General features: G+C 42.3%; 1 protein-coding gene across 1 annotated transcript in view; it reads right to left on the bottom strand.

The window, feature by feature from the left end:
* Positions 1–22,652, bottom strand: part of LOC132396189 (telomerase-binding protein EST1A-like) — a 259,324-nt gene that overhangs the window by 230,184 nt on the left and 6,488 nt on the right. The gene's annotated exons all lie outside the window — the stretch shown is intronic.

Raw genomic sequence — 22,652 nt, 5'->3', positions numbered from 1 at the left:
GAAGTCTCAGTTGTTTGGATTAAATTCAGTTAATCTTTCCAGTTAATCTGTGTCTTACTGTATCCTTAGGAACCTTCTTTACTATCTCTGACTCCACGGATGTTTGCGGCATTTGCAGACTTCCTAATCAGACCATCCACATTCTCATCTAAACATCTTATATGACAACAGGCAAAAGTCCCAACACTTGTCCCATTCCACCAGTCTTGCTGAAGGGTTTCAGCCCGAAATGTCAACTGTACTTCTTTTTCCAAGACCAAAGAAATGATTGTGGACTTCAGGAAGTTGCAGGCTGACCACACCTCATTGCACATACACATCTCGACAATGGAGAAAATCAGGAGCAACAAGTTTCTGGGAGTACAGATAGCTGACAATTTCAAATGATCCCTCAACAACACCTCTTTGGTCAAGAAATCAGAGCAGAGTCTCCACTTCCTGAAGACATTGCTGTGAGTGACCGTGAGGCTCCCCCAAATCCTTTTGTTTTAACTAATTTCTACAGAAGCACTATCAACAGTGTCCTGACCAGCAGCATAACCATCTGGTCTGGGAGCTGAAAGGCATCTGACTGCAAGTCCATACAAAGAACTATGAGGACTTTGGGATAATCGGGGCCTCTCTTCCACCCACTGCACATTTTATCAGAAGTTCTGCATTTGTAGGGCCCTTAGCATTATCAGTGATCCCTCTTATTATTCCAATAATCTCTTTGAGCCCCTACCATCAGGCAGGAGGTATAGTACCTTTCGGACAAGTTCTGTTAGGATAGAAAACAGCTTCTCCCAGGCCGTAAGACTACTGAACTCCCTACCACCACCCAGGTCTCATCATGTATGAAGCTCCAGTAGTGTTAGACTGTTCACTTTTTAACTGGTGTTGTAAATGCAACTTAATATTTGTTAACTAATTTGTGGTAAATATTATTTTATGAGTTACGTGCATGAGTTATATGTACGGTGTTGTGCACCTTGGTCTACAGGAACTTTATCTCCTTTGATGGTATACATGTATACGACAATACACATGTACTTGGAACTTTTGGACCAGCCTGCTATGTGGGGCTTGTTAGAACCCTAAGTTCGTGTAAACTATGTCTACTGCTCTGCCTTCATCAATTTGCTGAGTTATCTCCTCAGTCAGTTTTGTGAGACATGATGACTTGTCTTATTCGATCCCTGCCTTTCCAAGTAAATCCCGTCCCACACAATCTTCTCCCACATCGCCCTTTCAGTGATGCAAGGTTCTTTGGCCTGGAGTTTCGAGGCAAGTCCTGACTGCCCTCTAACTATCTAGCAGATCAGCCAAGGTTAACCAAGGTATACAAAGCTCCAGCAGAGCACCAACAATTTCCCCCTTGCTCCCCTTAACACCCGAGGACTGATCTCATCACCCACCATTTCTTGACCCTAACATGCTCCAACACTTCTAACTCGTCTTCCTTCTTGACAGAGACCCAATCTAGAATACCAGCACACTCCTCCCTTAATTCTCCAGCCTCCATGTCATCTTAGCTGGTGAATTCCAATGAGAAGTATTCCCTAGCTCTACACATACTGTAGGTTACCCCTCTGATATCTGACGACTACCCTCTTACAAGAGATATTTAGGATTCACCTTAATTCTACTTGCCATGATCATGTCATGGTCGTTTTTTTAAGAAGAGTACACTGCAGCACAATACAAGCCCTACGGTGTGCTAATCTTTAACCTGCTCCAAGGCCAATCTAACCCTTCCCTCCCACATAGCCCTCCATTTTTTTTATCATCCATGTGCCTATCTAAGAGTTTTTTAAACACTCCTATTATATCTGCCTCTACCACCACCCATGGCAATGTGTTCCATGGACCTATCACACTCTGCATAAAAACCTTACCTCTGACATCCCCTTTACTATACTTTCCTCCGATCTCAGTAAAATTCTGCTCCCTGGTATTATTGTCTTGTACCTCTCTATTAACGCAAACTGCTACATTACCTTTGAAGAAACTTGTCACCTTTAGCTAGTCTGGCCTATACACAGTACCAAAGTGGATTTGGAACTCCCCTTTGAAATGGATTAGCACATGACTGAGAGACCAAAGATGGATTATGAATATAGTCCACCAATGTCATCATAGAGAACCCAATGGTCAATACTAGCAGACTTCTGTAACAACTTTTGTGTGCCACGGTAGTGTAGTGATTAGTGTGACGTTATTACAGCTTGAGATACTGGAGTTCAGAGTTCAAATCCAAAGTCATCTGTAAGCATTCTGTACAGCCTCCCCATGGAATGTGTGGGTTTTCTCCAGGTGCTCAGGTTTCCTCCCACAGTCCAAATATGTATCAGTTAGTAGGTTAATTGTCATTGTAAATTGTCCCACAATTAGGCTGGTGTTAAATTGGGGGTTGCTATGTGGCGCTGCTCAAAGAACCTATTCCGTGTTGTATCTAAATAGCTAGACAAATAAATAAACAAACAAGAAATCTTAACTCCCGAAGTAGCTGCCAAACAAGTACTGATGATAGACAATGAACGAAAACCAGGAGAATGCTGTGCTCTTCAGAAAGTTGAGTGAAAGGTTAAGTACCCATAGAAACACTGTGAGGACAAGTCAGTGATGCCAGTTATAACAAAGCAAGCCCTCCCACATTACCACACTGGAACCGCTGAGCAGATTATGTTCTCAAGTGTTTCTCTGGCAAGAGTCTGACTCAGAAGTGAAGTGCTTCCAACCAAGTTGAAATCTACCCGATTCTCTGGAATTCAACTTGTCCAAAGTCTGACATTTAATGCAGGAGCAGACTGAGCATTTCAGAAACAGAAAATAATTTAAAAACAAGAGCATACACTCAATAGCCACTTTGTTACGTACCTCCTGTACTTAATAAAGTGACAATCAAGTGTATATTCGTGGTCTTCTACTGCTGTTGCTCCTCCACTTCAAGGTTCGACATGTGTATTCAAAGATTCTCTTCTGCACACCACTGTTGTAACACGTGGTTATTTCTGTTACTGTCACTTTTCTTCCAGCTTGGATCAGTCTAGCCATTCTCCTCTGACCTCTCTCATTAACAAGGCATTTTCACCCACAGAACTTCTGCTCATTTTTTTTTGCTTTATGTACCATTCTCTAGAGACTTTTGTGTGTGAAAATCCCAGGAGATCAGTAGCTTCTGAGATACTCAAATCACCCCATCAAGCACCAACAATCTCTCCACACTCAAAGTCACTTAGATCAGATTCCTTCCCCATTCTGATGTTTAGTCTGAACAACTGAAACTCTTGACCATGTCTGCATGCATTATGCATTATGCTGCTGCCAAGATTGGCTGATTATATATTTGCATTAACGAGCAGGTGTACAGATGTACCTAATGAAGTAGCTACTAAGTGTTCATCAGTACAGCACAGGAACAGACCCTTCGGCTCACACAGTCTTTGCCGACCACAATGCAAATTTAAACTGAACATCCGACTCTATGTAGTCCTTATCCCTCCCCGCTTCCTGCCTGTTCATGTCTGTCCAAATGCCTCTCAAACATAGCTACAGAGATCTAAGGAGAATAGTCATAAACAACTGAAGATAAAGTCCTACAGGAATAGATCAGAAAGCCAAGAGAATCAAAACTGTTCAAGTCTACCTCAACTCCTGGATTTTTTTATACCAAACATAAAAATCCCACACACAACACTAAACAGTTACATATCAAAAACAACCCGTCTTTTGTGGTTTTTCCTGAAATATGATAGGATGATAGCAGTTTTCTTAATAGAATATTCAGCCAACTGTTCCACTGTCCTGAAATTGTCAACCATTTTGATCTGGAACGTAGTTCTGATGAAGTAAAATGCCTAGTCTCATTGACCCCACCCGAGCCATTGCCCTTCAGACACTTCCCAACCATCTTCTTATCCAAATTTCTCTTAAAGGTTGCAATTGATACCACATCCACCACTTCCACTCGCAGCTCATTCCACTCTCTCACCACCCTCTGAGTGAAGAAGTTCCCCCCAGGTTCCCCTTAAATGTTTCACTGTCACCCTTAACCTATGACCTCTAGCTCTTTTCTCACCAAACTTGGTAGAAAAAAGCCTGATTGCACTACCCTATTTATACCCCTCATAATTTTGAATACTTGTATCAAATCTCCCCTCACTGTCCTAAGCTCCAGTTAATAAAGTCTTAACTATTCAACCTTTCCCTATGACTCCATATTTGAGTATTGGAGGAAGTTTCATCATCCATGTCTAAGAAAGGGTGTGCTGGTATTGGAGGTTTGTGAGAGTAATTCTGGAATGGAAGTGTTAACATATGTAGAGGGCTTGATGATTCTGGACCTGTTCTAGCTGGAGTTTCGAAGAATGAGAGGGAGAATCTCACCAAAATCTATCGAATACTGAAAAGGAAAGAGAAAACAGGGAACTAGAGCTGTTGACTACATCAGTTGTAGGAGAATATGTGAATCAGTACTAATGTAATAACAACACATCTATATCAACAATTCAGCTGAAGGGACCATAAGTCAGATGTCCAAGTTTGATAGTTTGGGATTGCAAGCAGGGGGTAGATGCATAGAGGCTTCATGGGAATAAGGCCACACTTGAATGACAATTGGAGTACAAGACAGAAATCTGAAATCACTTACTTTGGTACAAAGCAAATATTAATTTGATTAATAAAGGCTTATTTATTAAAAGAAGATTAATAGTATTGTGAATGATGCAGAAAATTGTCGTCGGTTATCATGGCACATCGATCGGATGTAGAGCTGAACTGAAAACTGGCAAATGGAGTTCAGCCAGAATACTGTGAAGTGATGCACTTTGGAAGGTCTAACTTAAAGGCACAGTACAAGGAAAAGACAAGATTCTTAGCACTGCAGACGAACTGTGGGATCTTGTAGGCCACAGATCCCATAACGTTGCCAGGTAAGTTGGTGAGCAGGCCTCCATTAAAAGGTGGATTGAGTTCAAGAGCTGTATGGTATTGTTACAACTCTATAAAACTCTGCTTAGATCAGACTGGAACTATTGTGCAGGTCACCTCAATATAGAAAGGATGTGAAAGCTTTAGAGAGGGTGCAGAGGAGATTTACCAAGGTGCTGCCTGGATTAGAAAGCATGTTTTATGAGGATAGGTTGAGCAATCTAGGATAAGAGATGACTTGATATAAGTACATAAGATGGTAAGAGGCATTGAAAGGCCTAAATAAAGTGGATGTGGAGAGGATGCTTTCAATTGTGAGAATCTAGGACAGGAGGGCACAGCCTCAGAATATAAGGACGTCCCTTTAGAACAAAGATGAAAAGGAATTTATTTAGCAAGAGGATGGTGAATCTGTGGAATTTCACTGCCATGGATGACTGTGAAGGCCAAGTCATTGGGTATATTTAAAGCGGAGGTTGATAGGTTCGTGATTAGTAAGGGTGTCAAAGATTACAGGGAATAAGCAGCAGAATGCAGTTGAGAGGGATAATAAATCAATCATGATCGAACAGTGGGGGAGACTCAATACATCAAATGGCCTAATTCTACTCATAGTCTAACCCAGCTTAGATTTGAATCCTTAGGGTCTGCCTGTATGGAATCTGTACATTCTCTCTGATACAGCATGGCCTTCCTCTAGGTGCTCCAGTTCCCTCACACTTCAAAAGTGTGCCAGTTAGTAAGTTAACCTCCCTTATAAAAACCAGTATCAAGTCCATGTTCAAGTTTATTGTCATTGACTGTACATATATACAACAAAACGAAATGTTCCTCCGCACCACAGCACACCTACAAAACATATATCATACACAGCATATAAAAGTTCAAAGTAAAATTTATTATCAGAGTACATATTTGTCGCCACATACAACCTGAGATTCTTTTTCCTGCAGGCATACTTAGCAAAGCTATAAAACAGTAACTGTAAACAGGATCACTGGACAACAAACTGTGCAAATGTAAATATAAATAGCAATAAATAACAAGTATGAAATAACAAGAAAAAGAGTTATTGAAGGGAAACCATTGGTTGTGGAAACACCAGAAAAAGAATGAGTAAAGCTATCTCCTTTTGTTCAAGCTCCAGATGGTTGAGGGGTAGTGTGAGTCCTGAGGCTCTTATACCTTTTACCTGATGGCAACAGTGAGAAAAGAGCATGGTCTGGGAGGTGAAGATCTTTGATGATGGATGCTGCTTTTCTACGGCAATGTTTCATGTAGATGTGTTCAATGGTTGGGAAGGTGTTACCCGCGATGTACTGAGCCATATCAACTACCTTTTGTAGGATTTTCCACTCAAAAGGCATTAGTGTTCCCATACCAGGCCGCACACTTTCCACCACACATATATAGAAGTTTACCAAGGTTTTCGATGACATGCTGAATCTTTGCAAACTTCTGAGGAACTACTATCATGCTTTCTTTGCAATTATATTTAAATATTGGGTCCAAGACACGTCCAGTGAGATAGTGACACCCAGAATTTAAAGCTACTGACTCTGTTCACCTCTGATCCTCCAAAGGATACTGGTTTCCCTCCCCCAAGGTCTACAATCAGTTGGAACGAGTATATGTTCCAAGTCTACGTTGGTGACCATCCTGCACTTTTCCTACGCTACATCGACAACTGCATTGGAGCTGCTCCCTGTACCATGCAGAACCTGTTGACTTCATCCACTTTGGCTCCAAATTCCACCCTGCCCTTAAATTTATCTGGTCCATTTCCAACACTTCCCTCCCCTCTCTGTTTCTATCTCTGGAGGTAGCTTATCTACTAATGTCTATTACAAACCCACGGACTCTCACAGCTACCTGGACTATACCTCCTCCCACCCTGTTACTTGTAAAAACTCCATCTCCTTCTCTCAATTCCTCCACCTCTGCCACATCTGCTCTCAGGATTCTAGAATGAAGCAGATGACCTCCTGCTTCAAAGAAAGGGGTTTCCTTTCCTCCACCATCAATGCTGCCCTCAACCACATCTCTTCCATTTCACGCACATCTGCAATCACCCATTCTCCCAGGGATAGGATTCCTTGTCCTAACCTACCATCCCACCAGCCATCATGTCTAGCACATAATTCTCTGCAACTTACACCATCTCCAACAGAATCCCACCACCAAGCAAATCATTCCCTCCCCTCCACTTTCTGCTTTCCACAGGGATCGCTCCCTACACGACTCCCTTGTCAATTCGTCCCTCCCCGCTGTTCTCCTTCCTGGCACTTATCCTTGCAACCGGAACAAGTGCTACACCTGCCCCTACACCTCCTCCCTCTCCACCATTCAAGGCCCTAAACTGTCCTTCTAGGGGAGGCAACACTTCACCTGTAAGTTTGTTGGGGTCATATACTGTGTTCAATGTTCCCGGTGTGACCTCCTGTATATCAGTGAGACCCAATATAGATTGGGAGATGGCATTGCTGAGCACCTACGCTGTGTATGTCAGAACAAACGCGATTTCCCAGTGGCCACCCGTTTAAATTCCACATCCCATTCCCCTTCTGATACATCAATCCATGGCCTCCTCCACTGTTGTGATGAGACCACACGTAGGTCGGAGGGAAAACATATTCCATCTGGGTAGCCTCCAACCTGATAGCATGAATATCAATTTCTCAAACTTCTGGTAACATCCCCCACCTCACCATTCCCTATCCCCTTTAGCCTCTCTCATCTTATCTCCTTGCCCATCTATCGCCTCCCTCTGATGCGCCTCCCCCTTTTCCTTTTTCTATGGCCTTCTGTCCTCTTCTATCAGACTCCCACTTCCCCAGCCAGCCCTGTATCTCTTTCACCAATCAACTTCTCAGCTCTTTATTTCATACCTCCCCCTTCGAGTTTCACCTATCACCTAGCATTTCTCTCTCCCCTCCCTCCACCTTTTAAATTTACTCCTCAGCTTTTTTTTATTCAGTCCTGCTGAAGAGACTCACCCCGAAACGTTGACTGTACTCTTTTCCATAGATGCTGCCTGGTCTTCTGAGCTCCTCCAGTATTTTGAGAGTGCTGTTTACAATCAGTCCCTTGGTCTTACTGACATTGAGTAAGAGGTTGTTGTTGTTACACCACTCAGTCAAATTTTCAGTCTCCCTCCTGCATGCTGCTTCATTACCACCTTTGATACGGCCCACAACAGTGGTTTCATCAGCAAACTTGTATATGGTGTTGGAGCTGTACAGTCATAGGTGTAAAGCGAGCAGAGCAGGGGGCTAAGCACACTCCCTGTGCTGCTGGAGATTGTGGAGATGTTGAAATGACTGGGGTCTGCAAGTGAGGAAATCCAGGATCCAATTGCACAAGGGGTTATTGAGGCCCAGAAATTACTGATCAGCTTTCAGAGGATGATGGTGTTAAATACTGAGTTAAATCAATAAAGAGCATCCTGGTGTTTGCATCTTTTCTGTCCGGATGATCCAGGGTTGTGTGAAGAGTGAATGAAATGGCATCTGCTGTAGACCTGTTTGCACAAATATTACCTCAAATAAGCATAGGTAAACAGTAAACAGCTCACTGTCCTAGTGACAAGACCTCTGTGGTGACAGGGTATTCATTAGTCTCACAGCCTGAGGGAAGAAGCTGTTACCCAGTATGACCATTCTAGTCCTAATACTCCTGTACCTCCTTCCTGATGGTGGTGGGTCAAAGAGGCTATTGGATGGGTGGTAGGGATCTTCAGTTATGATTCAGGCCCTTCGCCTACAACATTTGCAGTAAATGTCACAAACGGGGGAACACCCAGGAGATACCCTTGGCAGTTTTTACTGTCCTATGTAGGGTCCTGTGGTCTGATGCCTTGCAGTTTCCGCACCACACAATGATGCGGCCAGATAGGGCATTCTCAATGGTGCTTCTGTAGAAAGTTGTTAGAACTGGGGTAAGGTGCCTGGGACACTTTAGTCTCCTCAGAAGGTATAGACATTGCTGTGCCTTCTTGACTAATGAGGTGGTGTTGTGGGTCCATGTTAGATTGTCCATTATGTGCAGACCAAGGAACTTTGTGCTCTTCACTCTCTGCATGGCAGAGCCATTGACATGCAATGGAGAGTGGTTGACTTGTGCCATGCTAAAGTCCATCATCATCTCTTTTGTCTCACCCACATTGAGACTCGGGTTGTTGCTTTCACATCATTGGACAAGCCCCTCTGCCTCCTCTCTGTGTGCCAACTCATCATTGTTGCTTAAGAAGCCAACAACTGTTGTACCATCAGTGAACCTGATGTGGTTTTGAGTGAGTTGATGAGTCTGTGGTGGGGTGGGGTGTGGAGAACTGATGAAAACAAGATAGGTTTTTTATAAGTTGATGGTGGATCGTCAGCACAGACTCAGCAGGCTGAAAGGCCTATTTCTATGTTGTATAGCTCTATGACACCTTGTTTCTGTCAGGGTATCAATGTCAGGCCTGAAACACTGGGGCAATATTGGTCACTGCACAGCAGAAATTGTCAAGGTGAAATCTGCAAACTCATCTCCACAAGTGTTTCAGCTGTTGTTTCTCTGATCTTTAGATTACCTGCTTGAGAGAAAAGCGTGCTGCTGTGCAAACACTAGGTTCAGCTCTGAGGCAATGCAGTCAGATCCCGCCAAAGCTGAAAATAACCGCAAACAACGGAAGTTACCGAGGATACAACATCACTTCCTGTGCAAGAGTGCATGGGCCCTGGGGACTGATTTAGCTCAGACGCAGAACACCTAATGCACTTTTTGATGAAATCTAATTGTGACGTTTTCAACAGCTTACTGAAATTCCAGAATCAAGGACACAGCCAGTGAAAAAATGAAAAATATTCACTCTGGCTGAACTGAATTTTTCAGCCATGATTCTATGTTACAGCTTTGCAAACTCTTTCCTGTATAGAGCAACTCACAGTTTCTAGCAGGAATCACCAAGTGCAGATCAGGAGTAGGATTCTTTCCTCAGCCCAGGGGAAATGAGCCAGCTGGAGATGTGATTCCCAGACCCAGTTAACTCAGTGTAGACAGGGGAATTTACCAGTATGCATGACCGCAGTCATACCATACAGTGTTACCTAGCAAGCCAGGAGCACAATAGATAATTGTTTAGAAAGGTTTTAATGGAAGATTTTCCAAACAAATCTGAATCAGGTTTATCATAAACTGAAGGGATTCCGCAAGTACTGTAAATCCAAAGCAACACACACAAAATCCTGGAGGAACTCAGCAAGTCAGGCAGCATCTGCTGAGGGGAATAAAGAGTCAACATTTCAGGCCAAGACCCTTCGTCAAGATTTCAACAGGGCCTCTGCCAGAAACGTTGACTGTTTATTTCTCTCCATAGATATTGAGTTCCTCCAGCATTTTGTCTGTGTTGAACTGGTTTATTATCACTGACATATAAATTACTGTAAGACTCAACCAATCAATAAATCAGTCAATAGATTAACAAATAATGGATAAATAAATAGATAGATCAATCAATCAATAGAAAGACAAATTATGGTCAGAAATCTGATGGTGCAGAAGCAGCCTTCAGTACCTCCTCCCTAACGATGGTGATGAGAATTACTAATGGTGGTGGTATTGACAAACTGACTATAACGGCAATCAACATTCTCCTTCTCACTGCTCTGTGGGGCTAAGTTTTTGTAAATAACTGACAAAAGGAAAAGCACCAAGCCAACAATACATCACCCACTGGCCCCCGTCTTATCACTCCCCCTCTTCTCTTTATGCTGGCTATCTTCCCTCTCAGCCCTTAGCCTTGATGCTGGGTTTTGACCCAAAAAATTGACAGTTTCTCCAGCAGATTCCAAACTCCTGTCTAGGTCTATGAACAAGAGCAGAGCCAGGGTGCTTACACCGGAACAATGGCATTTACACCAGAATCATACTTACACTGTAAAGAGTAACCTATTCTGCTTATCAGGTAAGTACAAGTCAGTCACTTAATTGCATTTATTAGTTGTTTTCTCTTTATAAATGTGCTTCCCAATGTGCTGACTCCAGCACAGTTCCTGGAAGGGGATTTACTTCTTCACCATACTCAGTGAAACTAGTACTTTCACCTGAACTCTTTCAACAGTTTACCAATACTCACACTAATTCTCTTACCTAAACCATCAGTTCACACTGATGGACCTTCTCAACAAAACACAGCAGGTCCTTCTCCATCAAATGTTCCCATGTGCTTTGACAATGCAGAACATGCAGGTTCCAGTGATTATTGGACTATTGCCTTCATTGTTTTCTTCACTAGGAATCCCTAGCCTACGGTAAATTCCAATCTCTTGGAACCTTGGCACCTTTGCCTGTTTCTAACGGGAATGTGTAAAACTGCCGGCTGGCTGTGAGTGATACTAGGGTCAGGGACACCCTTTCTCAGCTCCATCTTGTGTGTTGTCTGCAGTCTGCAGGCTTGAATGGGACCTGCTTGAGCTGAAGTTTCATGTTTTCTCCCCACAGTGGTATGGCCCCCAAGTCCAGCTCACTTGAAAAATGACACTCAAGTTTAATTGTCATTCAACCATACACGAATGCCCATGAATACAACCAAATGAAACAGCGCATCTCCAGGGTCAAGGTGCAAAACACAGTACCAACAGTCACACACAGCACAAGGGACATATAATTATGATAGCAGTAAACATACAGTCACATAAACACATAATAATCTAGCTGAAGTCCCAGAGTGTCAAGTCCTGTAGAATGAAGGTGAATTGGATGGTGTCAGCTAGAACAAGCCCACAGCAATCTGATCATGGACAATACAGCAGAGCTTTCAACCATACTGGAAGTCAAATAAAAATGTAAAAATACTTAACAGCTTTCTTAGCTTCTTTACCCACTCTGCCTGGCCTTTTGTGCTTTTCTAACACCAGAATGAAGTATATTTTCTTAGTCCAGCTTTGGGGGGTGAGAGAGTAATATCACAGAGTGAACGGTATCAGTAATCCTGAGCCAAGTGGAGAAGTGGAGTTCGTATGCAGTATTATATTTAAAATTGCAGAACTGGATGTGTAACATGGACTACTCCAACTCCAACCACTTGGCACTGGATCCTAGTGGAAAGTATTTACAAATTCTGACTCCTGCATGACCTGCTGTGAATCCACAGTTATGTTGCACAATGCAGTGCAGTATAATCTATAGAAGAAAACAACAAAAACAAAAAAAAACACACACAGGGTTATCGGATGCAGAGAAAAACTGCCTTCGAACTTCCATTGTATTCAATCAAAGGGTGACTGACCCTGGACTTGAGGCATAGATAGAATGGAAACACTGGAGTTACTGAGAAAACAAAATGCGTCAATCACTATTCACCAGGTTGATTAACTCTTTGAGGACTGCCACACTGGCCTGTCTTCATAAAGATTCAACAGGATAAAACAACACAGAAATACAAATAAATAAATCAAATCTCTGGGTGTGGAGGGCTATGGTCCAGGGTCCATGGTACTTTTTTATTAATTAATTTATGGAAATATTTGGGTTTATGTGCTGTGGGTGCACCGGGATCCAGAGGAACACTGTTTCATTTGGTTATATATTTGTACAGTCAGATGACATCAAACTTGGAAGTTGACAAGGCAGAATAACAGATCAGCTGGACTAGATGAGCTAAGAGCCTGTTTCTGTGCTGTAGTGTTCTATGACTCTAAATCGTGGGCATTCCATCTTGTCACAATACCAATTCAGAGATGAAAAGTCCAATATTGACAATAATACTTCTTCATTGGAGTAATAAATAAAGAAAACCTCATCACTCCAAAAGCAGCACTGATTTAGACAGAATGAAGTGATGACTTCAATGTAAGTTGAACAAATTTCTGTTAAGAAGTGAGCAGGAGAAAGAAGTTAACAGAGAAGCAGGAGGAGCTTGTGTTTGCCAAAAGCTTTGACCAGTTTCAAGGATACCCAAGTCCTAAGGAAGCCTGGCTTCATAATCATGATTGGATTATGATAATCGAGAACAACAAAAACTTAAAGACAAAACCGGAGGGTGAAGCTTAGGATGATTGGGCCTAATGGCGACTCCTTTGCTTGCATCTTTGGAAACAGCCCTATTTCTGTTTTTAATATCTGTTTTTTCTCCTTTTCAGGGTTCTCTAAAAGGACCTGACCTGGAGTTACACACTAACTTCGGTTCGTTGTGGCAGTGGGACCCACTCACAGGGTCTCACGACTGGCCGCTTTTGGATATGCCAAGGATGTGGCCTGGAAGACCAGCACACCTTCAGGGTGCTGGATTTTGGTGGCTCTAGAAGTGGGCAGAATCGTGGTTGGTGCCACCGTCTGATGTGTCGTGGAGGTACACGGAAGATTAAAGCAGCGAGCTGGCTGCTGACTGCGTGCCAGGGACCCAAGCTCTTTGGGCACAGAGATCAGAAAAAGCGAAGCAACAGACTTATAACACCATAAATCAGTAAATTGTTTTTGTTACGCTTACCCCTCACTGTGAAACAGGGACTCTTCTTTTTCCCTTATTAAGGAAAGAGAGAGCCTGTGGTATGTTGAATTACTGGGTGAACTGGTACTGCCGCTTATGCATGGGGGGTATTGGTGCCTTACTTCATGTTTGCGTGCTCAGCGGGGGTTGTCAATGCCTTTTTGCTGCTGAGGGAGGGGGGTTGTTGCTGTGCTGCTGCTTAGGAGCTGGGGGGGCTTTGGGGTTCTAATATTTAACTGTCATTCATTCTTTGGGGCACTCCTCTGTTTTCGTGGATGTTGGAAACCACACACTTATGCCATCTCTTTTCTCTCTTGTAACCAACTCGATATCTACTCTAACCTATTAATCCACACCCTGTGAATCCTAATCTGATATGCGGATTATTTTCAAATATCTTTTGAAAACCCAAATTACTGCATCTACTGATTCCTCTTTATCCACCAAACTTTTATTAGGATTGTCAAACATAATTTTCCATCAAAGCCACGTTAGCACTATTGAAATAAGTTATGATTTTAAGAATGCAGTGCTTTGGGAGTCTGGTCTGACACACATCAACACCAGTTTTCCAGATAACCTCAACACACTGCAATTTGCCTATCAGAGAAAGAAGTCTACAACGGACACCATCTCCCTGAACCTTCACTCATCTCTGGAGCATCTAAACATCTGACTATTGTTTATTGACTACTATATCTCCAAGCAAACTCATTGTCAAACTCTGATCCCTGGGAGTAATGCCTACCTCTGCAAATGGATCCCTCATTTCCTGCCCACAAACCACAATCTGTAAGGATAGGCAGCAACACCTCCACTGAGATTATTCTAAACACTGCTGCTCCACAAGGTTGTGTCCTCAACACCGACTCTAGTCCCTCTACACTCACAATTGTGTAGCTACAATCTGTTCTAACTCCATCTACACGCTTGCAGGTGACACCATTGTAGTGGGGCCATATCTCAAGTAATGATGAGGCGAAGTACCAAAAGGAGCTTAGTGACAGCGTCATGGCAACAGCATTTTCCCCAATGACAGCAAGACATAGGAGCTGGTCACTGACTTTAGGAATTGGGGAGGAGGTGGGTATCAACAGTACATAGGTTGAAAGCTTTAAGTTTCCAGTTGTGAATATTACCGATATTCTGTCCTGGTCCAAACATGAAGAGGTCATAGCAAAGAAAGCTCACTAATTCCTCAAATTCCTCAGGAGGCTAAAAAAAGAAATCGGCACGTTCCCGTCAACTCTCAACAACCAATTTTTATCAATACACCACAAAAAACAATCTGTCTGGATGCATCAAGGTTTGGTATGGTAACTGCTCTGCATGGGACTGCAAGAAACTGCAGAGAGTTGCAGACACATCTCAGGAACCAGCCTTCTCTCTATGGACTCTGTCTATATTTCTCAGTGCCTCAGTAAATCAGCCAACATAGTCAAAGACTTCACTCAAACCAGACATTCGCTCTTCTCCCCTCTCCCATCAGGCGAGATACAAAGGCCTCATCACCAGGCTCAAGGACAGAATCTATCCCACTGTTATCAGGGTTTTGAATGGATATTTGGATGATAAGATGGACACTTGGCCTCACAATCTACCTTGCTATGATCTTGCACTTTATTATTTACCTGCACTGTTTTTACAATTTATTGTACATTATTATTATTTTACCTTATTCTACCTCAATGCACTGTGTATGAACAGTGTGCAAGACAAGATTTTTCACTGCATCTTGGTACAGATGACAATAATAAACCAATCCCAATAAACACACCATTCTCATGTCCTTAATAACAGATTTTAACAATCTTCCACATGTCAGGCCAACCATTCTGCAATGCCCTATTTTTTCTGTCCTGCCTTTCTTGAGTTATAATGCTACATTTAATCATTCCAATCTTTTGCAGCATTTCACAATCTAGGGAATCTTGCATGATTACCACAAGTCCATCACTCTCAGGGTTGAGGATCCTGGGGATTAATCAGTGTTTAGTCCACAGAATTTCTGCACAATATTATTTTAGGTTATCAATGTCATTAGATCTTCAGTTCATCTCTATTTTGACACATTTTGATTGAAAAACAAATCCTGAGGGATTTGGATAAGGTGGACATGGACAGAATCTAGAATCAGGGCTCAATGTTTAAGGGTATTGCCCCTTAAAATAATGTTTTTACTTTTATGTTAGATATCCAGTACAGCTTGCTAACAGGCACTTCCAGCTCAGTCAGTCTGTCTCTCACTCATATATATAAATGAAAAGGGTCTTTGAAAAATTTTAAGGCAGAGATAGACACAGTGATAAGCCTTTGGATGATAAGTCAGCCATGACACTTTGATTAGCCCACTTCTGCTCCTCATTTACACAGGTTTTCTACCCTGAGCACAGATAGTTATTGCTCTGGGAAGTACATTTCTATTCCTAACCATAACTCTTCCCATCTTTGCCTCCAAAGACCATAACCCTGACACATTTCTGCTACAGACAGCAGGGAACGTTGTTCCACACTGGATACAAGCGACTCAACCCAATGTGTGCTAACAGCTGTAATCAACATTTATTACAGCAAGTTGGTTGAAATTATTTGCCTTATATATTGATTATATGAAAAGTTTAACCACTACACTGTGATGCTTACACTTGCAAATTATTGGTTATTAAAATTCCTATTACATTATAATATTTTATCATGTTCCACTGCACACTGAATTGAGATTATGAACAATAATCACACTCTGCTGTGAGTTATCCAACCACAAACACTATCTCACTATTTCTCGTTTGCACTATTTATTATTTATCGTAACTTACAGTATTTTTTATGCTTTGCAATATACTGCTGCCACAAAACATGAACTTTAACTACGTACTGTACATCAGTGATAATGAAACTGATTCTGATTCACTAACTGATGTAGCATCAAACTTCAAATTTGCAGAAGCCCGAGGGACTCCTTAATGACTTGTTTGCCATAAATAGGTTGAAATAGGCTTTCACGCCTACAGTTACATTTTGTGGGCTGTTAATCTCAGACTTAGGTTCTGAGCTGCATTCTGTAACATGACTTGATGAATCAGGTATATTGATTGCTAAACAGGAATGAGTCTGTCGTGTGGACTAACACAGACAATAAAAGCTGAGGTAATTAAAACCAATGGAAATGAGAAATTCATCATTACTTTAGATTGAGTGTACAACAGGACAGCAAGCTAACAATCAGCATTTCCTCTCAAGTGGCTCATGTTCAAATGTCAATGATTTGGATGATGGAATTGATGGCTTTGTTGCAAAGGAGAATGGGCAAAGAAATGGCAGGTGGAATACAGTGTTCGGAAGTGTATGGTCATGCACTTTGCTAGAAGAAATGTAAGGATTGACCATTTTCTAAATGGAGAGAAAATACAAAAAAACTGAGGCACAGAGAGACATGGGAGTCCTTGAGCAGGATTCCCTAAAGGTTAATTTGCAGTTTGGAGTCTGTGGTGAGGAAGGGAAATGCAATGTCAGCACTAATTTCAAGAGGACTAAAATATAAAAGCAAGGATGTAATGTTGAGACTTTATAAAGCACTGGTGAGGGTTCATAGGAGGCTCACGAAGATGGTTTCAGGATTGAATGGCTTGTCATATAAGAGCATTTGATGGCTCCAGGCCTGTATTTACTAGAATTCAGAAGAATGAGGGGTGACTTCATGAAAAACTATCGAACAGTTTGATTGAGTGGATGTGGAGATGATGTTTCCTATTGTAGGAGAGCCTCAGTATAGAGGGATGCCCTTTTGGAATGGAGGTGAGAAGGAACTTTTTTTTAGGCAGCGTGCGGTGAATTCTGTGGAATTCTTTGCCACAGGCAGCATGGAGGCCAAGACTTTATGTATATATAAGCAAAGCTGATAGAGTCTTAATTGGTTAGGACATAAAGGGATATGGGGACAGGAGTTTGGAGCTGAGAGGAAAATTAGATCAGTCGCGATGAAATGGTGGAGCAGACCTAATTCTGTTCCTATATCTTATGGTCTAAACACTACTCAAAAGCAGCAAACATTGCAGTATAGCAGAGAACTTGTAACTTACACACTTTACTACTTACACCATGCAAAAGGGTCAGGACGGTACCTAAGATGTGACAAGATACTCCTGCTCTTTACGCAAACTTGTGGAGTGCCAGCTGGTGCAGGTTAGAAATGTAGACAAGTTTTCATTTATTAGATTCTGTGTTAAGCCAACTCAAATGAACCAATACACTGCACCTGAGTAAAGTGTTGGATAGATAGACACTTTGCTACTTGCCATTTGGACAATAGACATTACTTTACCTATCATGACTTACTGCACAAAGCACTCAATTCCTGATAAGGAAGGTCTGAGGTGTAGGGCAAAGCTGACCAGAAGCAAAGGGTACAATATCAAAGAATACCCGTTCAGGAGTCTAAAGATACACACTCAACGCTTCAGGACAATAGTCAGAATATACAGATATTTCTGGTTAATCAGTGCAGCCGCTTATTTGAGATAACTCTATCAAAAAAATAGATGTAACTCCCTTCACCTATTTGCCCCTTAATTGAGGCAGGTGACTGCTGCTGAACAGTTTCTAACTAGCGTCAGTGACGTATGCTAATGTGGCCGTTAGACACTATACTGTGCTTAGAGCGAAAAATTTAAAAGTAGCTCGTGTTCAAAAAGTAGTGATTTTTGTCACTGATAGGTGGCAAGTAATAAACAGTAAGACAATTCAGAACCGTTTTGTACACTGTGGTTTCAAGTATCCAGGCTTGGAGATGCTAGAAACTGCCAAGAGTGAACATGACACAATTTCATTATTTCAACAAGTTAGAAACTACAAAGAATTTGGAAATATTGACAATCATCTTGAATGCTATAATTAAAATGAAGATTTGGAGGATGGAATCGTCAACAACATTGTACGAAGGCAGTCCATTATCTGCAGTAGGTGTCTGCACTGATTTTCTTCATTTTACAGTCAAAGGAATGCAATGTGGCTGAATTCCTCCATCAATAAGTATTAGGAATTAATACACAGCTTTATGGTCCTGTAGTAGTATTAGTAGTGTTCTGATTTGTTCTGTATTTCATTTAAATGCATAATTTGCAACCCAGCTTGTCTTTTTAATACCTTTTTAACTACTTCCATGAAACTTCAGCTATTTGGGCCAAAATGTACCAGTCCGAAAGTGTTCCAATTAACCAGAACCAAATCTAGACAACTGTCAATACTATCAAATTTTTCATAATTCCTAACTTGTTGAAGTAGTGAATTGTAGTGAAGTGTTTCACTTTCACTCCTGGCCATTTCTGGCATTTCCAATTATGAATGCTTGAAACTGCAGTGAATAAAACCGTTTTGAATCATCTCACTGCTTATCTCTCACCAAATATCAGTGACAAAAATTATTGCTTTTTGAACACAAATACCCGCAACTGGTGCTATTTTTAAACAGTTTGCTCTAAGTACAACGTAGGTGGAACTGATGCTATTTAAAAACTTCACACTAAGCATGGTGAAGCGTCTAATGGCCACACAAGCACATGTGACTGATGTTATTTAGAAAATGTTCACAAAAATCTACAGTTAAAGGCAGGGAATCCTGGCAATTTTCTCAATTATAAACAGGAGAAAATCTGCAGATGCTGGAACTCCGAGCAACAGACACAAAATGCTGGAGGAACTCAGCAGGCCAGACAGCATTTATGGAGAAGAGTACAATCAACATTTCGGAGAACCTTCAGCAGGACTCAATTAATTTTCTCAATTAGTTTTTGCTTTTTAAGTGCCTCTCCCGATTAACTGATGGCCTAATTAACACACACATTTTTTAAAAATTATATATAGACACACACACACACACACTCATTCATTGTAATTCAGTTTATTACTGTATTATGTATTGCACTGTATTGCTGCCAAAAAGCAACAGAATTTCATGACATATGCCTTTAGCACTATCATGGAAAAGGACAGAAGCAGAGAGGACAGGAAAGTTTTTAATTGGGGAAGGGCAAATTATGAGGCTATAAGGCTAGAACTTGCGGGTGTGAATTGGGATGATATTTTTGCAGGGAAATCTACTATGGACATGTGGTCGATGTTTAAGGACCTCTTGCAGGATGTTAGGGATAAATTTGTCCCGGTGAGGAAGATAAAGAATGGTAGGGTGAAGGAACCATGGGTGACAAGTGAAGTGGAAAATCTAGTCAAGTGGAAGAAGGCAGCATACATGAGGATTAGGAAGCAAGGATCAGATGGGTCTATTGAGGAATATATAGCAAGAAAGGAGCTGAGAAGAGCAAGAAGGGGGCATGAGAAGGCCTTGACGAGTAGGGTAAAGGAAAACCCCAAGGCATTCTTCAATTATGTGAAGAACAAAAGGATGACAGGAGTAAAGGTAGGACCGATTAGAGATAAAAGGGGGAAGATGTGCCTGGAGGCTGCGGAAGTGAGCAAGGTCCTCAATGAATACTTCTCTTCGGTATTCACCACTGAGAGGGAACTTAGGACAATATGAGTGAAGTCGACGTTCTGGAGCATGTTAATATTAAGGGAGAGGAGGTGTTGGGAGTTGTTAAAATACATTAGGATGGATAAGTCCCCCGGGCCTGATGGAGTATTCCCCAGGCTACTCCACGAGGCAAGGGAAAAGATTGCTGAACCTCTGGCTAGGATCTTTATGTCCTCGTTGTCCACGGGAATGGTACCGGAGGATTAGAGGGAGGCAAATGTTGTCCCCTTGTTCAAAAAAGGTAGTAGGGATAGTCCGGGTAATTATAGACCAGTGAGCCTTATGTCTGTGGTGGGAAAGCTGTTGGAAAAGATAGGATCTATGGGCATTTAGAGAATCATGGTCTGATCAGGGACAGTCAGCATGGCTTTGTGAAGGGCAGATCGTGACTAACAAGCCTGATGGAGTTCTTTGAGGAGGTGACCAGGCATATAGATGAGGGTAGTGCAGTGGATGTGATCTACGTGGATTTTAGTAAGGCATTTGACAAGGTTCCACATGGTAGGTTTATTCAAAAAGTCAGAAGGCATGGGATCCAGGGAAGTTTGGTCAGGTGGATTCAGAATTGGCTTGCATGCAGAAGGCAGAGGGTCATGGTGGAGGGAGTACATTCAGATTGGAGGGTTGTGACTAGTGGTGTCCCACAAGGATCTGTTCTGGGACCTCTACTTTTCGTGATTTTTATCAACGACCTGGATGTGGGGGTAAAAGGGTGGGTTGGCAAGTTTGCAGATGACACAAAGGTTGGTGGTGTTGTAGATAGTGTAGAGGATTGTCAAAGATTGCAGAGAGACATTGATAGGATACAGAAGTGGGCTGAGAACTGGCAGATGGAGTTCAACCTGGAGAAGTGTGAGGTGTTACACTTTGGAAGAACAAACTCCAAGGCAGAGTACAAAGGAAATGGCAGGATACTTGGTAGTGTGGAGGAGCAGAGGGATCTGGGGGTACATGTCCACAGATCCCTGAAAGTTGCCTCACAGGTAGATAGGGTAATTAAGAAAGCTTATGGGGTGTTAGCTTTCATAAGTCGAGGGATAGAGTTTAAGAGACGCGATGTAATGATGCAGCTGTATAAAACTCTAGTTAGGCCACACTTGGAGTACTGTGTCCAGTTCTGGTCGCCTCACTATAGGAAGGATGTGGAAGCATTGGAAAGGGTACAGAGGAGATTTACCAGGATGCTGCCCGGTTTAGAGAGTATGGATTATGATCAGAGATTAAGGGAGCTAGGGCTTTACTCTTTGGAGAGAAGGAGGATGAGAGGAGACATGATAGAGGTGTAGAAGATATTAAGAGGAATAGACAGAGTGGACAGCCAGTGCCTCTTCCCCAGGGCACCACTGCTCAGTACAAGAGGACATGGCTTTAAGGTAAGGGGAGGGAAGTTCAAGGGGGATATTAGAGGAAGGTTTTTCACTCAGAGAGTGGTTGGTGCGTGGAATGCACTGCCTGAGTCAGTGGTGGAGGGAGATACACTAGTGAAGTTAAGAGACTACTAGACAGGTATATGGAGGAATTTAAGGTGGGGGGTTATATGGGAGGCAGGGTTTGAGGGTCGGCACAACATTGTGGGCCGAAGGGCCTGTAATGTGCTGTACTATTCTATGTTCTATATGAAACATGATTCTGATTTATTCCCAAAGCACTGAGTAAACAGGAAATGGCAATGTGAGTATGAGGATGGAGCAGTAAGAGCCCATAATGAATTGCTCCACCTACCCCAGTGTCACTACCTGCTGCAAAACAGGTGAGTGAGCAGGAGAGGAAGAATAGCAACACTTGACCCTCTCCACATAGGAGAACTGCATTGTCGGACTCTCACTATGGGCCCTAGTCACCCCAGTCTGCATTAACTCACTCAATGACACTGGGGTTTCTGAACACTGTCGGACTTTCAAGTATGGGGGCACCCTCATCATCAACAATTTTCCTTCTGAGCTACACTACGGACAATACAGAGAAGTCATCACCATGACAAAGTGGTATCAAGAAAACAACCTCTCCCTCAATGTGGCAAAAACAAAGGAGCTGGTTGTGGACTACAGGAGGAATGGACACATGCTAGCCCCTACTGACATCAGTGGATCTGGGGTTGAGAAGGTGAAAAGCTTTAAGTTCCTCAGCATGCACATTACAGAGGATCTCATGTGATCTGTACACACCAGTTGTGTGGCGAAAAAGGCACAATAGCACCCCTTCCACCTCAAGATGGTTGAAGAAGTTTGATATGGTCCCCCAAATTCTAAGAACTTTCTACAGGGGCACAATTAAGAGCATCCTGACTGGCTGCATCACTGCCTGGTGTATGAACTGTACTTCCCTCGATCGCAGGACTCTGCAGAGAGTGGTGCGGACAGCCCAGCACATCTGTAGATGTGAACTTCCCACTATTCAGTACATTTACAGAGACAGGCGTATAAAAAGGGCCCGAAGGATCATTGGGGATTCGAGTCACCACAACCACAAACGTCTGGAAAACGGTACCACAGCATAAAACCAGAACCAACAGGCTCCAGGACAGCTTCTTCCACTCGGCCAGCAAACTGATTAATTCACACTGACACAATTGCATTTCTATGCTATACAGACTGTCCTGTTGTACATACTATTTTTTTATAAAGTACTATAATTGCACACTGCACATTTGAACGGAGGCGTTTTGTAAAGATTTCTACTGCTCATGTATTTGAAGGATGTAAGTAATGAAGTCAATGCAATCATCCTCTCCCCAATCTCAAA

This window comes from Hypanus sabinus, chromosome 6 (genome assembly GCF_030144855.1).
Source record: "Hypanus sabinus isolate sHypSab1 chromosome 6, sHypSab1.hap1, whole genome shotgun sequence".
In the NCBI taxonomy this organism is placed as follows: domain Eukaryota; kingdom Metazoa; phylum Chordata; class Chondrichthyes; order Myliobatiformes; family Dasyatidae; genus Hypanus; species Hypanus sabinus.
This window is presented reverse-complemented; position numbering and strand designations above follow the sequence as displayed.